The sequence below is a fragment of the Hylobates moloch genome, unplaced genomic scaffold (genome assembly GCF_009828535.3).
Source record: "Hylobates moloch isolate HMO894 unplaced genomic scaffold, HMol_V3 SCAFFOLD_2, whole genome shotgun sequence".
In the NCBI taxonomy this organism is placed as follows: Eukaryota; Metazoa; Chordata; class Mammalia; order Primates; family Hylobatidae; genus Hylobates; species Hylobates moloch.
In genome coordinates, this window is record NW_026652277.1 from 49,343,485 (window position 1) to 49,360,497 (window position 17,013).

Below are 17,013 nucleotides of genomic sequence, written 5' to 3' on the forward strand. Positions count from 1 at the left end.
GTAAGGAACAGATTTTTAAAAAAGAAAAAATGATGAGGTAGATTATTAGTCTCTAGAATCACAGACTTACAACTCGAGTTGGAAAGACACACAGTAGTCATCCATCTAGATCAGGAGTGTCAGTCCCTGGGAGAGTTGAAAGGATCATTGCCAGGAGTTTGTGATAGTTGAAATGACCAGCATTGCCTTGGGAATTTATTCAGCGGGGAGGGCTTTTGCCCTACTCTTCTGCTTCAAAGTCACTGTGAGTTTTTCAATAGAAATCATGTGAAAGAACTTTTTAAACTGTAGACAATTATCGACCACAATTTCATGATGGAGTGGAGATAGGATGGGAGCTACAGGGTCTAAAAAGTAAATGAATACAACTATTCCAGCTCTAACTGACCTGCCTTCTGAATTTCCAGAGCACTTGGTGGGTACCAGTGGAGCAGGAGCTGTGAATGCCAGTCACAGCCACAGCTTGCCAGGGTTGGAACCTGCTTTAACACCTATCAGTTGGGTGATCTTGGGCAAGTTCCCTGACCTCTCTGTGGCTCACTCAGGGATAATCATAATACCTTTCTCATGCATTTCAAAATTTTCTGTCTTCCCCTGCTAATGGAGATTTCATGGTAAGTGGGACCTTGTTTGTCTTATTCATTGAAATATCCCCAATATACCACATCACAAGCGCTGCCCCTCCCTCTTCCCGGATTTCTTTGCTAAATTGTTTAATGACTGTACCTGATTTTTATAATCTGGCCTCATCCTAATGTTTCCTCCAACTCAAAGTACACCCTCCACCCTCTGGGCCGGTTCTTTCTCTGGGCTGGTGGGTGCCAGTGGAGCAGGAACTAAGAACACTATCATGACGACAGCTTGCCAGGGTTGGAATCTACTGTAACACCTGCCTCCCAGTTGGGTGATCTTGGGAAAGTTCCCTGACCTCTCGGTGGCTCAAATACTCAAATAGGTATAATCCTAATACCTTTCTCATGGATTTAAAAATTCTCTGTCTTCCCTTGCGAGAATGGAGACTTCATGATAAGTGGGACGTTGTTTGTCTTATTGAAATGTCCCCAATATACCACACTGTAAGCACTCAGTAAACATTTGTAATTTTTGTATATCAGGTGAACTAACATTAGAGTTACTTGTCAGACCTGGTGTTAGGTGCAACCATTAGAAATTACTAATGCTGGCCGGTCACAGTGGCTCACACCTGTAACCCCAGCACTTTGGGAGGCCGAGGCGGGTGGATCACGAGGTCAGGAGATCGAGACCATCCTGGCTAACACTGCGAAATCCCATCTCTACTAAAAATATAAAACATTAGGCGGGTGCCTGTAGTCCCAGCTACTTGGGAGGCTGAGGCAGGAGAATGGCGTGAACCCGGGAGGTGGAGCTTGCAGTGAGCCGAGATCGCGCCACTGAACTCCAGCCTGGGCGACAGACCAAGACTCTATCTCAAAAAAAAAAAAAAAAAAAAAAAAAAAAAGAGAAATTATTAATGCTGTTCAACAACATAAAAAGTTGACTATGTGAGGTAACATTATAAAAGCGTTTTCATGTACATATCATCAAAACTATTTCAGAATATAAGTAATGCTATTCTCTGCCCACCAGGTGGCCTTGCTCTGCAGGAGCAGTCACAACTCTTAACAACACTGCAGCATAACACTGCCTTTTCGATAAAGCTGTTTTATTCTGTCTCTGGCTTGCCCTTTGCCCTTCTTTCCTGGGCAAAGCCAAGAACCCTCGTGGACTAAGCTCCACTTTGGGGTTCATTTGCCCTGTATCAATGGTGACACCTATTTCTTAGGGTTAATGTATAATTTAGAGACTATGCAACACATTTAATATAGGTGCTGGCATACAGTAACTAATTTTTAACTTTAGAAATTAATCAGGCCAGGAATGGGGGCTCATGCCTGTAATCCCAGCACTTTGGGAGGCCAAGGCAGGTGGATCACTTGAGGTCAGGAGTTCGAGACCAGCCTGGCCAACATGGTGAAACCCTGTCTCTACTACAAATACAAAAAAAATTAGCCGGGCTTGGTAGCACGCACCTGTAATCAATCCCAGCTACTCAGGAGGGTGAGTGAGACATGAGAATTGCTTCAACCTGGGAGGCAGAGGTTATACTATACTTCTTTTGTAAAATCTACTTTTTTCACTTAATATTTTCCCATGTCATTAATGCTTCTTTCAATACATTGGTGTTTTTTGGCTGCATAGGTTTTTATCATATGTATGCACTGCAATTTAATTAATCCTATCATGGAACACATAGGATTTCAATATTTGCATTTTTTCCTTCTCACAAGCACTAGGGCCATGAATAGATTTGTATCATTGGGCATATCTGTGAATATTTCTGTAGGAAAAATCCTAGAAGCAGAATGTCTTTGTGTATATGCATGTACATTTCCAGGGATTGGAGGGTAGGTGTGGAGGGTGGAGTATGGTGGTATGCACATTTTAAAGGTTTTGGATTCATTTTCTCAAATTACCCTACAGAAAGGTACACATTGCTAATTGCAGTGCATGAGAGCCTCTTTCTCAGACCTTGGCCAATATGAAGAGATACTATTTTTAAAACTTTGACACATAGGCAAGAACAATATGTGGTTTCACTCACAACTCTGTGATCACTAAAGTAGTTGATCTTTTTCAAAATGTTTTTAGAGCATTTTTATTTCTTCTGTGTGAGTTGCCTTCATGTCTTTGCCCATTTGGTTATTGTTGTTGTTGATGTGTGCTGCCTCGTTCATTGATTATATCCCCAAGATCTGATATCTGACATACTTAGACTTGTGCTCTCATTTTATAAGATCATCGTGTTATTAATTGTGATGGGATTTTGGATTTCTTGCTTTCTACTGAACTATCTCTTCCATGGAGAAGGTAACATTAAACATTTTTATAGTTGTTCCAATTAATATATATTATTCAGACAGTCATTAAACATTTGTTGAACATCTGTGTGCAGGCACAGGCTAGTTGCTGCAAATACAGAGATGACTTAGACAGTTTCTATCTTCAAAAAGCTCAGAATCAGTAGCTGGGATTACAGGCACGTGCCACCATGCCTGGCTAATTTTTGTATTTTTAGTAAAGACGGGGTTTCACCATGTTGGCCAGGCTGGTCTCCAACTCCTAACCTCAAGTGATCTACCCACCTTGGCCTCCCAAAGTGCTGAGATTACAGGCATGAGCCACTGCACCTCTCTTTCTTTCTTTCTTTCTTTCTTTCTTTCTTTCTTTCTCTCTCTCTCTCTCTCTTTCTTTCTTTCTTTCTTTTTGTAGAGACAGGGTCTTGCTTTGTTGCCCAGGCTGGTCTTGAACTCCTAGGCTCAAGCAGTCCTCCTGTCTCAGCCTCCCAAGTTGCTGGGATTAGAGACGTGAGTCGCCCCATTCAGCATAAATACTTTTTTTTTTTTCAAATAAAATTGTACATAAAACCCCAACAAATACGTACAGATGGAAATCAGAGACAGTCCCCTTAAACTGAACCTTCCTTTCTTTTAGGATTGTCACAGAGCCCAATTTGAAAACTATCTCTTAGAGATAAGAATGAACATTGGAGTCCCTACAGTTACTAACTGAATGACTTAGAGTGAACTATTTAAACCTCTCCAGCCTATCTCTTTATATCTAAAATGGGGATTAAAATAATATCTACCTCATGCTGGTGTTTTAAGAATTGCATGAGAAAATGATCTCATCTAAACTCTTGACTTTAAATGTCATCTGTATACTGATTACTCCCAAATGTGTACCTCCAGCCTAAACTTTGCTTTTGAACTTGCACTTGGCAGAATTGAATATTGAACTGCCTACTTGATATTTCAACATGAATGCCAAATAGGCACCTCCAATTCAATATGTTCAAAACTGAACTCCTGATCTCAGCCTTAAACCTCCTCCTCCCACCCTTCTTGCCATCTCACTAATGGCATCTACTTTTCCTTTTGCTCTGACCAAAACCTTGGAATCAACCATGACTCCTTTTTCCCACGTTCCATATTCAAGACATTAGAAAAGCCTATTGGTTCTACCTTCAAAATACATGCAGAATCTAATCTTTTCCTGCCACCTCCACAGCTGCCACCCTGGCCCAAGTCCCTATCTTCTCCCCACTGGATTAAAGCATTAGCCTCCTAACTGGTCTCCCTCCTTCTCCCTTGCCCACTTTCATGTGTCCTCACCATAGCAGCCAGGCTGATCCTGCTACAACCAAAGCCAGCGTATGTCATTCCTCTAACTCAGAACCTCCCCATACCTCCCCATTTCTCCCAGTGTAAAGCCAAAGTCCTTAGCATGGCCAAAGGACCCTCAGTGCGCGGGCTCCTGCTGCCTTCTGGCTCTTCTTCCACTCCCTCCCTCGCCAGTGCCGCTGCAGCCTTCTGGCCTCTTTGGGGTTCCTGGAATGCTTTCCCAGATGTTGCCATGGTTACTTCCTCACCTCCTTCAGTATTTGCCCAAAAGTCACCAACTCAGTGAAACCATTGTCTTCATTTTCTAAAACTTAACACACACAATTACACAAACTTTTTTTCTCTCTCACTGCCTTATTTTTCTCCATATTAAAACATATACAGTCATGTGTCACTTACAGATGGAGATACGTTCTGAGAAATGCATCATTAGGCAATTTCATCCCTGTGCAAACATTATAGAGTTCATGTACACAAACCTAGATTGTCTAGCCTACTACACACCTAGGCTATGTGGTATATAGTCTATTGCCCCTAGGCTACAAACCTGCGTAGCATACTGTACTTCATGCTGTAGGTAATTGTAACACAATGGTAAGTATTTGTGAATCTAAACATATTTAAACACAGAAAAGGGCTGGGTGTGGTGGCTCACACCTGTAATCCCACCACTTTGGGAGGCCAAGGCAGGAGGATCACTTGACCCAGAAGTTCAAGACCAGCCCAGGCAACATGACTAAACCCCATCTCTACAAAAAATACAAAAATTAGCCGGGTGTGGTGGTGCATGGCTGTAGTCCCAGCTACTTGGGAGGCTGAAGTGGGAGGATTACTTGAACACAAGAGGTAGAGGCTGCAGTGATCGCACCACTGCACTCCAGTTTGGGCAACAGAGTGAGAACTTGTCTAAAAAAAAAAAAAAACACACAGAAAAGGTACAGTGAAAATACAATATAATCTTATGGGACCACTGTCCTATATGTGGCTCATCATTGACTATAGCATTGCTGTGTAGCACATGACTGTAATTTGTTTTACTTATTTTCTTTGTTGTGTGTCCTCACTAACAAGAACCTAACTTCATGAGGGCACAGATATTTTCTGTTTGAATCATCATACTTTATTTCCAGGGTCTGGAATACTGCCTAGCACATAGTAAGTTCTCAAAAAATATTTGTAGAATGAATCACGTATATAAAGCTTTTAACAGCACAGTATGTGATTCATTGCCTTCAGGCATTTTTAGCACTCTTTTTCTTCTCCAAAAGATTTGTCTTTCCGGAAACCATCTATGAGGAACTGTTCACTTAACAGGAAGCTGAGGCCGGGTGCGGTGGCTCATGCCTGTAATCCCAGCATTTTGGGAGGCCGAGGCGGGCGGATCATGAGGTCAGGAGATCGAGACCATCCTGGCTAACATGATGAAACCCTGTCTCTACTAAAAATACAAAAATTAGCCAGGCGTGGTGACGGGCTCCTGTAGTCCCAGCTACTCGGGAAGCTGAGGCAGGAGAATGGCATGAACCCGGGAGGCGGAGCTTGCAGTGAGCTGAGATGGTGCCACTGCACTCCAGCCTGGGTGACAGAGCGAGACTCCGTCTCAAAAAAAAAAAAAAAAAAAAAAGAGGAAGCTGATTTTTCAGGTTCTATTTCAGGAGAACAATTTTAACATTCAGTTTCTAAGCCTGAGTTTTTTAAATGGTGTCAGTTTAGAGGGGTGGGGGAAAGGTGGGGACAAAATTGGAGAATTTGTAAAAAAATTATAGATGAATTTTAAAAGGGATATCCCACTGGCCACAGTGGCTCAGACCTGTGTCAAAAAATAAAAAAATAAGGCCAGGCACAGTGGCTCAGGGCTGTAATCCCAACAGTTTGGGAGGCCGAGGCGGGTGGATCACCTGAGGTCAGGAGGTCAAGACCAGCCTGGCCAACATGGTGAAACCCCGTCTCTACTAAAAATACAGAACAGCCTGGCGTGATGGCAGGTGCCTATAATCCCAGCTACTTGGGAGGCTGAGGCAGGAGAATCGCTTGAACCCAGGAGGCAGAGGTTGCAGTGAGCCAAGATCACACCACTGCACTTCAGCCTAGGGGACAGATATGTGTGTGTATATATATATATACACACACATATCTAGGGATATTCTACCCATTAATAAAGTATAAATTCAGTGTAAAGAAATGGAAAGTAATGCATGCAAATGTTAACTAGATTTATATTTGTTTACCTCGTTTAAAACTCTTCAACAATCTTGAAAATTCAAGTTAGTAATTTTTTTCTTAGGCGGCATTGGCATAGTAACAAACTGAAATAATCATGGCTTTTACTTGCTTTATACTTAAGCGACATCTGTGAAAGAATTATTGGGATCAAAGGTCATGTTCCATTGCAGGAATGCCTCATAAACATAAATTGCTTTCAGTTTACATCATTTCCTTGAAGAAAGGAAAGTGTTAAAGACACTTTAACACTTTATAATCTGGAGGAAGTTTATGGCTCTGATCAATGTTTTTTAAATACTGCTAAAAATACACACTAAATATTTTATTTTATTTTATTTTATTTTTGAGACAGAGTCTCACTGTCACCCAGGCTGGAGTGCAGTGGCATGATCTCATCTCACTGCAACCTCTGCCTCCAGGGTTCAAGCAATTCTCGTGTCTCAGCCTCCCAAGTATCTGGGATTACAGGTGCATGCAACCATGCCTGGCTAATTTTTTATTTTTAGTAGAGGCAGGGTTTCACCATGTTGGCCAGGCTGGTCTCGAACTCCTGACCTCAGGCAACCTGCCTTCCTCGGCCTCCCAAAGTGCTGGGATTACAGGCATGAACCACCATGCCTGGTCAAAATACACACTGAGTATTTTAAACAAATCCACTTAAAAACATGTTACAAATAAAAAAGTTTTTAGCACAGATTAATTACTAATTGAAAATTGTTAAGATCTCTGAAACATGGAAGAATGTAGGGAAAGGCATACAATTTTATAATTTTTTCTCATTCATGTATTCATGTTTCTGATTTTCTTCATTCTGTTTTTAGCTGGTCTTTATGTGTGCATAGATAGGCTCTCCTTTAAAATAAAATGTGAATGGAAGTTACGCTAACACACGTGAACATGTTCCAAGAAGATGGAACAGCAAGTGCATAAGCCTTGACATAGGGATGAATGAAGCAGATTCGGGTAACAAGAAGGCCAGATTTCTAGTCTTGTTTCCATAGTCCATAGCCATCCCATATTATAGCAAGTGGTAGTGAAGATGTAGAGTAACTGGAACTCTTATACATTGCTGGTAGAAATGCAAAGTGGTTTTGTCACTTTGGAAAACAGTTTGGCAATTTCTTTTTTTTTTTTTTTAAGACAGAGTCTTGCTCTGTCACCCAGGCTTGAATGCAGTGGCGTGATCTTGGCTCACTGCAACCTCCACCTCCCAGGTTCAAGCGATTCTCCTGCCTCAGCCTCCCAAGTAGCTGGGACCACCCACCCCAAATTCCTCAAGTGATTTGCCCACCTCAGCCTCCCAAAGTGCTGGGATTACAGCCATGAGCCACCGTGCCCGGCCTGGTTTGGCAATTTCTTATCATTGACTATGCACTGAGTATATGACCCAGTAAAATCACTCCTAGGTATTTACCCATGAGGAAAGAAAACATGTTCACACAAAAACCTGTCCATGATGTTAATAATAGCTTGATTCATTATAATCCCAAATTGTAAAAAAAAAACTTTAATGTCCTTCAGCTGGTGAAAGAATAAACAAACTATGGTACATATATAATGAAATACTATACAGCAATAAAGAGGATCAGACAACTGATATATGTAGCAAAATGCATGAATCTCAAATGCATTATGCTAGGTGAAGGAAGGCAGACCCAAAAAACTATATACTACATGATTCCATTTGTGTGATAATCTGAAAAAAGCAAAGCTATAAGTACAGAAAACAGATCAGTGGCTGCCAGGGACTGGAGGTCAGAGGAGTATCTGACTACAAAAGGGATGGAGGAGATTTTGGAGGATGATGGAACTGTTCTATATCTTGATTGCAGTGGTTTTACATAGTTATAGGCATTTGCCAAAACTCTTAGGATTGTACCCACACACAAAAGGTGAATTTTACTGTATGCTAACTATACCACAATTTTTAAAAAGTGAACAAAAGTCATTTTTACCAAGTTAGGGTGAGAATAATCAAAACAGAATTATATTGTTGCCATCCTAATTAAGTTTAGAGGCTAAATTTTCATTGCTGTAGATATGCCTGCATATGGAGTTGTGTTCTGGAAAAACCAACTCTTTTCTGAAACCTACAGCCCTTCACTTAATCAATATTTATCAAGTACCTATTATATGCCATACACTATTCTAGGTTCTGAGGATAGCTCAGTAAACAAGACATATCCCTACCCTCCTAGAACTTGCATTTTAATAATAAGTGAGTAACTCTGTAGGTAAATAAGTGCATAGGCTACTTTAAATAATATAATGTAGTGGTAAGTTGTTATAAAGAAAACTAAAACCTGGTGAAAGAGAGTTATGGGGAAAGGAGGCTATTTTTGATAGAGTACTAAGGAAGGATTTCCGAGTGACAGTTGAACAGAGGTTTAATTGATGTGATGGAGGAAGCTATGTGAATACCTGACGGAAGAGAGTTCCAGGAAGGAGGAAGAGCAAGTGTATCAGCCTTGAAACAGGGACGAACCAGGCAGATACAAGGAACAACAGGAAAGCTAGATTTCTGGTCTTGTCTCCATAGCCCATTACCATGCCATGTTAAATGGAGATAATTTTAATTTATACTTATCATAATAGTAAAATTCCAGGGAAAATTTGTTTATTTCTCCCAAAATGAGAACTTGAAGGTACCATAATGCACAACTACTGTCAAAAAAAAAAAAAAAAAAAAGTGGGAAACTACAAATTTGCCAGTGTTCTCAGTTGTAAACCAGTCAGTTTAGGCACACATTTTCTCTAGAGGACATTAGAAAACTCACAGAAATGCTGGGAAAGCTGAAGAACCAGTGTGCTTGTTATTAATTTATTGCCTCTCAGCTCTAAATCCGTCCTTCATTATCTACTCTGCAATAGTGGAGTTGAATCCTGTAGACTTTTCTCCTTTGCAGTGAGCGGGATGTCAGAATTTTTCAGTAGAGGGCGCTGAAGGGACCCTGCAGGAGGAAGGGGCTTCTTCCTGGTCGGGCGTGTTTCCATTTGCTTCTTGCTTCTCTGCTCCTGGCTGTAAGCAACATATGGCAGGGACATCCAGTAATGCTCCTCCCCAACTATTACAGGCTAAATTGTGTCCCCCCGAATTCATGTTGACATCCTAACCTGCAGTACCTCAGAATATGACTGTATTTGGAGATAGGGTCTTTAAAGAGGTGATTAAGGTTAAATGAGGTTACTAGTGTGGGCCCTAATTTGATATGCCTGGTGTCCTTACAAGAAGAGGAGATGAGGACACAGACTCACACAAAAGGAAACATGTGAAGGCACTGGGAGAAGACAAGCCAAGGAAAGACGCCCCCAGAAGAAACCAGCCCCGCCAACACCTCGATCTTGGACTTCTAGCTGCAGATTGTGAGGAAATACATTCTGTTGTTGAAGCCCCCCAGTCTGTGGTACTTTGTTGTGGGAGACCTAGCAAACTAACATACCAGTGTGCACAGAGAGGGCACAGTCCCTTGGCAAGCCACCAGCTCCAGCTCTGTGACCACCTGGCTGCAGCCCTCCTAACACCAGGCTTCATGACAAGCAGTCAGTAAAGGGGTTCTTGATGCTCTCAATCCCTGCACAGGTCCATCCGCTAGCCTCAGCCCTCTCCTACACCTTGGAGTGGTTTGCCAGCCTTCTCACGTGCGTCCCAGAGGCATGTTTCCCACTTGCTAGTCCTAACTGTGGTTTTCTGGCCAGCCTCCGTCCCCCTGCTCCCTAGAAGAATATTACCTGCCTGTCCAGTGACTTAGATTGGCTCTGGCCTGGGTCAACCCAGCAAACTTGTCCACCCTCCAGTGGACTGCAGCCACACCTTCTCCAGCAAAGCTTGAATTCCAGCTTGACGAGAGGAATCCCTTCCAAGTTTGCTTCTTCCTCAAGTACTTTTCTCAGCTCTAGAGTATTCTTTAGCATTCTGCTTACCCCTTTTAGTTATTCCCCTCCTCTAGTTAATAATTCTATTTATTAAACTTTCCCTGTTCAAATTATACTCCGATTCTGGACTAATACAGAATCCAACTGCCACAAAATGGTGCTGGGAGTAGTCCTAGGAGATAGACCTGCGGAGATGGGATTTGAGGGCTGACCCCGTCCTTGGAGTTCAGCACAGTGCTGAGCTCCTTAGCAATGGGAAATGGGAAGCTAGTGACCTGTGGCATGCAGGGACATCACACATCAAGCTAGCGCTTGTGGCTAATTGTAATGAAGTTGTAACTGAAGCAAGTGTCTTAGGAGCCCAAATGGCAGTTGCAACTAACTGTTATGGCAGTACATGATGACTGTAAGGAATGTGCTGTGAGACGGATTTTTCTGAGCATACTTGAGTACTAACAGAAAAATGACAAACCCAAATCCTTTAACTCTGAGCTCAAGTCATTGTTAGAGGACCACAGAGCTTTGAGGATAGCCCTAAAAGAATCTTTTATTGCTCACAGCCAGAGGGCTGATATTGCTAAAAAATTAAACATAAAATTTAAGAGTGAGGGTTGCTGACTTACAATAGTTGAATGTATAGTTTTGAGCTTCCCTCTCCTGTGGAAGTAGCTTGCTCTTGGTAGAAGACTAGCCTTCCTCTGCTTAAATATCTGTGATAAGCTCATCTGGGGACAGATGCCTTAAAAGGAGTTACTCATTCTTCTCTAAATCTACCACAACCACCCCTTGTTGCCACTAGACTCATGATTATTGCCAAATCTCAGCAAGTTCCAGTAGGACAGGGACCCACCATGACCCAGGAAGAAATAGTTTATACGCCAAAAGAATTGCCACACTTTTCTAATGTGTGTCTTCAGAGACCTGGGGAACATGTGTGGAAGTGCATCCTAAAGATGTTCGAATGAGAATAGTGGGATAGAACACTAGAACAGGCTAAATTCATTCATATGAGTGCACTTTAACTAGACAGCTTTCCTGTCACAATATGGAAGAGAGACTCCAAAGGCTTAGGGAGATAGGCACATAGGACTGGATTTACCAAGTGCAACCTGCACACCCAGCCCCCAGCATGTTTCAGAAAAAGAGTCAGGAGACAACTCCCTGCACTAAGGCACCTGCAGAATGGAAAAGCTCTGTGGGTGTCTCCTTTGCAGGCTAGGTGTGACTGTAAGGAGTGCAACCATTGAGAGAGGCTTCCTGATTTCAATGGGGATGATGGAATCCCAGAGAGGCAGAGTCAAAGTGACTGCATTTAACCACCAAAGACAAGAAGCATGGACACATTTACAATACAGGGCAGCAGGAACATATTGCTAACCAGTTGCCTTAGCTCACAAAGATCTGTGGTGGTAACTGATCACAGTGTTCCTAGGAACAAAATGGATGGGTAGTCAAAAATGTAGCTTGCATCATCATAGTAGAAAGTCACAGACTTTTACCCAGTTTTCAGACTTAATAAATTTACAGATGCAGAGGGTCTTGATTGAAGAATGTCTCTGGTGGCCCACCCTAACCAGAGCCATGCAGGCAGGAGAATTGTGAGACATGTAGTTCAGTCCAGCTAAGTTGACAATTATAAAGCCACCACTCCTAAGGAAGGCGCAGAGCAGCGATTTGACCGTAGGTGGTCAGGAGTCGCAGCCTCCACTCTTGACTGTTACTCTATTTTACCTCCTTGGGGTACAAGGTGAAAAAACCCTCAACCCTGGTCTGGAGGGCCTGGAACTCCAGCTGACACCCACCACAGTGTGAGTGATGAGGAAAACACAAGGCAACTGGATCCAGTGGCAAATCTGCCATTTTAGGGGGGGCGATTATCTTGTCTTTTCTTCTCTGAGAAAAGAGGCTTCTAGGAAGCTGTACCTGGTGACTGTTTGTTCATGATGCTACTGTACTGATAAACTCAGACCTTCCTAGGTGGGCATGTAAGGCCTGCTTATTCCCCAGCTAGGGTGAGCAAACCTGGTTTGCCAGGGCATGGGAGTATCTGCACTCAACTATGAAAATACTGGGCAAACCAGCACCCCCAGAATCCGGCAATCCAGCCACCACTCAGCTGCTGCATTGTTTGGGAGGGAGGAAAACAAAACAGTACGATGATTTGCTCAGATTTTCTCTCTACTATTTTGAATCTATTAAACAGATTACGGGGACTTTTGGCTCTACTTCAGGATAGAATCAGGTGTGTTAATATAAGTGTAATATTTTGTAAAGCATACATACTTTTGCTGGGTGCGGTGGCTCACGCCTGTAATCCCAGCACTTTGGGAGGCCGAGGCAGGTGGATCACCTGAGGTCGGGAGTTCGAGACCAGCCTGAGCAACATGGAGAAACCCTGTCTCCACTAAAAATACAAAATTAGCCGGGCGTGGTGGTGCATGCCTATAATCTCAGCTACTTGAGAGGCTGAGGCATGAGAATCGCTTGAACCCGGGAGGCGGAGGTTGCGGTGAGCCGAGATCGTGCCATTGCACTCCAGCCTGGGTAACAAGAGTGAAACTCTGTCTCAAAAAAAAAAAAAAAGAAAAGCATACATACTTTCGAGTCTACATATTATTTGGCCATTAGTGTGGATTCCAATTAGAAGATGGTGGAACATTTACCATAAGCTCAATAGATGGAGAGTTCATTGAAGCAGCCTCATGGCCCAGAACTACATAAGGTCTGTCATACATTTTCTTTGTAAATAAACCTGAGTTAAAAATAACTTTATGAAAAAAATAAAAATAAAAAATTAACTTTATGGCTGGGTGTGGTGGCTCATGCCTGTAGTCTCAGCACTTTGGGAAGCAGAGGCAGGAGGATCACTTGAGCCCAGGAATTCAAGACCAACCTGGACAACATGATGAGCCCCCATCTCTATAAAAAAATACAAAAATTAGCCAGATGTGGTGGTGCATGCCTGTAGTCCCAGCTACTTTCAGGGCTGAGGCGGGAGGATCGTTTGAGCCTGGGAGGTTGAGGCTGCAGTGAGCCGTGATCGTGCCGCTGCACTCCAGCCTGGGTGACAGTGAGACCCTGTCTCAAAATAATAATAATAATAATAATTTCCTCAGAATTTTTAGAATATTTATTTTTAAGAAGGAAGTGTGTTTAATTTTTTTTTTCAGGATTTAGTGGAGGCCATTATTGGATACCAGGGGCAAAGGTCAGCCCAGGGTAAGGTGAGTCCAGGAGGAAGCCCAGCCTGTCCTACAACAGCCCTGTGGCACAGAACCGGTGGTGAGCCTGCCATGGTTTGCTTCTGGGCAGCAGGCTGGACCAACTGGGGAGCGTGGAAGACTGCGTCTGTGTTCCCTCAACCATCCCCAAGTTTACAGCAGCCCCACTGCGAGTTAGGAGTCATTCCTGACTCACAGTAGGGACAATTTGCATTTATGGAAAGCAAACTGGAAGGGGTGGCCTGAGCCCATACTGCCCATGGTAATGACTCCTTGCAATGCGAATAACCAAGGTGAGGCAGGTTGGGCAGGTTTTATCCTCCCCACAAAGGTGAGCCTTTGGCCGGGCGTGGTGGCTCACGCCTGTAATCCCAGCACTTTGGGAGGCCGAGGTGGGTGGATCACGAGATCAGGAGATCAAGACCATCCTGACTACCACAGTGAAACCCCATCTCTACTAAAAATACAAAAAATTAGCCGGGCGTGGTGGCGGGCGCCTGTAGTCCCAGCTACTCAGGAGGCTGAGGCAGGAGAATGGCGTGAACCCAGGAGGCGGAGTTTGCAGTGAGCCGAGATCACGCCACCGCACTCCAGCCTGGGTGACAGAGCGAGACTCCGTCTCAAAAAAAAAAAAAGGTGAGCCTTTGTTCCACAGCCGGCACCTGGCAGAATGGGAGAGATAGCAGAACCAGAGCTTCTCATTTCCCTCCATCAGGCTAGAGTGGGTCAGTGGGATCATGGACCGAAAGAAGACATTGAATGGGCTGGTCTGTCGCTCAGAAACAGGGTCCTGGAGCTGGAGTGGCCATGGGTTGGGTGGAGAGAGTAGGTGGTATGGCCCCCTTAACCAGACAACTAAAACCAACCTCCCCCTTAGCTGCCCACCCCCAGTGAGTTCTGCCTCAGCTTCCTGCCTAAGCCCTTGTAGGATGCCCTCTAGGGCAAGACTTCTGGGGGGGATGGCCCTGCCCTGAGCTATCCTCACATGAGGTAGAGTATTTCATGGGCGCAAAGGGCATCTTGCTGACTGCACCCATCTGCTGCTCCCACCGCACCTCTACCAGCAGCATTGTCCCTGGCTGACCACTGGCAGGGCATGTAACCCATTGCCACATTCTTCTTCAGGTAGGGCAAGGGACAGCCACTGGGCACAGTACCAATCATGGACCCTCGATGCTCAGGTGGGACTGTGTGCCTGCATCGGGCCCCCTCACACATCAACCCCACACGCCTCCACTGCACTTTCCCTTCAGCTAGGGAACAATGACCTTGGCTCCAGGGAAGTCCAGAGCAGCTCAGTGGCACTTCCCCAATGTCCAACTGAGGCTGCCCTCCACAGAGGTAGTGTGTTCATCAGTGTCACTCCTGTACAGCCAGAGGCCTGCCTCCAGGCACAAGCTGCCAGCACTGCCAGCTTTGCTTCTGGGTTTTCCAGAAGAGCTGATGCCGGGTGAACTGCCCCCGCTGCTGGCACCAAAATGCCCACGCCATTCTCTCCTGTGCAGCCACAGTGGGTAAGGTGGCGGCCAGACACGTCAAACACCTCCATCACAGCACTAGTCATGAAGGCAGTTTCCTCAGGTCAGCTGCCGTGCCGGCCTGTAGCACCTGGGCCACAGGGGACCCTTGCAGGGCTAGCAGGGCATTATCCACCACCTCCAGGCCCACATCTCTGCCCTGCCTCTGAAGTTCTCTGACCTTGTCCTGCATGAAGGCCAAGTCTTTTTCCCAGCAGCCAGTGTTGGACATCACATATAGGTGCCCCTCAGAAGTGCTGGTCACAATCAAGTCATCTAAGGTGCCTCCAGCCTCATTGGTAAACAGCAACAGTGTCCTCTGGTTTGGCCTCAGCTCTGCAATGTCTCCAACCACTAGACTCTGCATCAGCTTCACTGGGTCACCACCACGTATCTCAGTCTGTGCACAACTAAGCGGATGACACAAGGCAGGAGGGAATGCCTGCAGGAGAAAACCCCGATTGGCCACGGTGCTCACAGTCCACTGCATTGTCGCCTCTGACGGGTGCAGATGGTGCACAGAGGCCACCACTCTGCCACACACTCTGGGAGATGTAGTTCTTAGAATATTTAAACACCAGCAAAAACTACAGTTATTAAAGGGAACAGGTAAGTATGTAGATAAACTTAATGCACAGGAGGTCGGGAACTCTCTTTTAGACTTTCTTTCAAAAGCTGGCCACTGAGCACATTTTTCTTTTAAAAAATTATTGCTCTTTTTTTTAAAATTATACTTTAAGTTCTAGGGTACATGTGTACAACGTGCAGGTTTGTTACATAGGTACACATGTGCCGTGTTGGTTTGCTGCACCCATTAAGTCATCATTTACATTAGGTATTTCTCCTAATGCTGTCCCTCCCCCAGCCCCCAACCCTACAACAGGCCCTGGTGTGTGATGTTCCCCTTCCTGTGTCCATGTGTTCTCATTGTTCAATTCCCACCTATGAGTGAGAACATGTGGTGTTTGGTTTTCTGTCCTTGTGACAGTTTGCTCAGAATGATGGTTTCCAGCTTTATCCATGTACCTGCAAAGGACACGAACTCATCCTTTTTTATGGCTGCTTAGTATTCCATAGTGTATATGTGCCACATTTTCTTAATCCAGTCTATCATTGATGGACATTTGGGTTGGTTCCATGTCTTTGCTATTGTGAATAGTGCCACAATAAACATACATGGGCATGTGTCTTTATAGTAGCATGATTTATAATCCTTTGGGTATATACCCAGTAACAGGATCGCTGGGTCAAATGGTATTTCTAGTTCTAGATCCTTGAGGAATCGCCACACTGTCTTCCACAATGGTTAAACTAGTTTACACTCCCACCAACAGTGTAAAAGTGTTCCTATTTCTCCACATCCTCTCCAGCACCTGTTGTTTCCTGACTTTTTAATGATTGTCATTCTAACTGGTGTGAGATGGTATCTCATTGTGGTTTTGATTTGCATTTCTCCAATGACCAGTGATGATGAGCATTTTTTCATGCGTCTGTTGGCTGCATAAATGTCTTCTTTTGAGAAGTGTCTGTTCGTATCCTTTGCCCACTTTTTGATGGGATTTTATTTTTGTAAGTTTGTATAAGTTATTTATAGATTCCGGATATTAGCCCTCTGTCAGATGGGTAGATTGCAAAAATTTTCTCCCATTCTGTAGGTTGCCTGTTCACTCTGATAGTAGTTTCTTTTGCTGTGCAGAAGCTCTTTAGTTTAATTAGATCTCATTTGTCTATTTTGGCTTTTGTTGCAATTGCTTTTGGTGCTTTAGTCATGAAGTCCTTGCCCATGTCTGTGTCCTGAATGGTATTGCCTAGGATTTCTTCTAGGGTTTCTATGGTTTTAGGTCTAACGTTTAAGTTTTTAATCCATCTTGAATAAATTTTTGTATAAAGTGTAAGGAAGGGATCCAGTTTCAGCTTTCTACATATGGCTAGTCACTTTTCCCAGCACCATTTATTAAATAGGGAACCCTTTCCTCA

The 17,013-nt window shown here is 44.0% G+C and overlaps 1 pseudogene; it reads right to left on the reverse strand.

Annotated features, from left to right (window-relative positions):
- Positions 1–14,433: 14,433 nt before the first annotated feature.
- LOC116476499 (aminomethyltransferase, mitochondrial-like) lies at positions 14,434–15,526 on the reverse strand (annotated as a pseudogene).
- Positions 15,527–17,013: the final 1,487 nt, after the last annotated feature.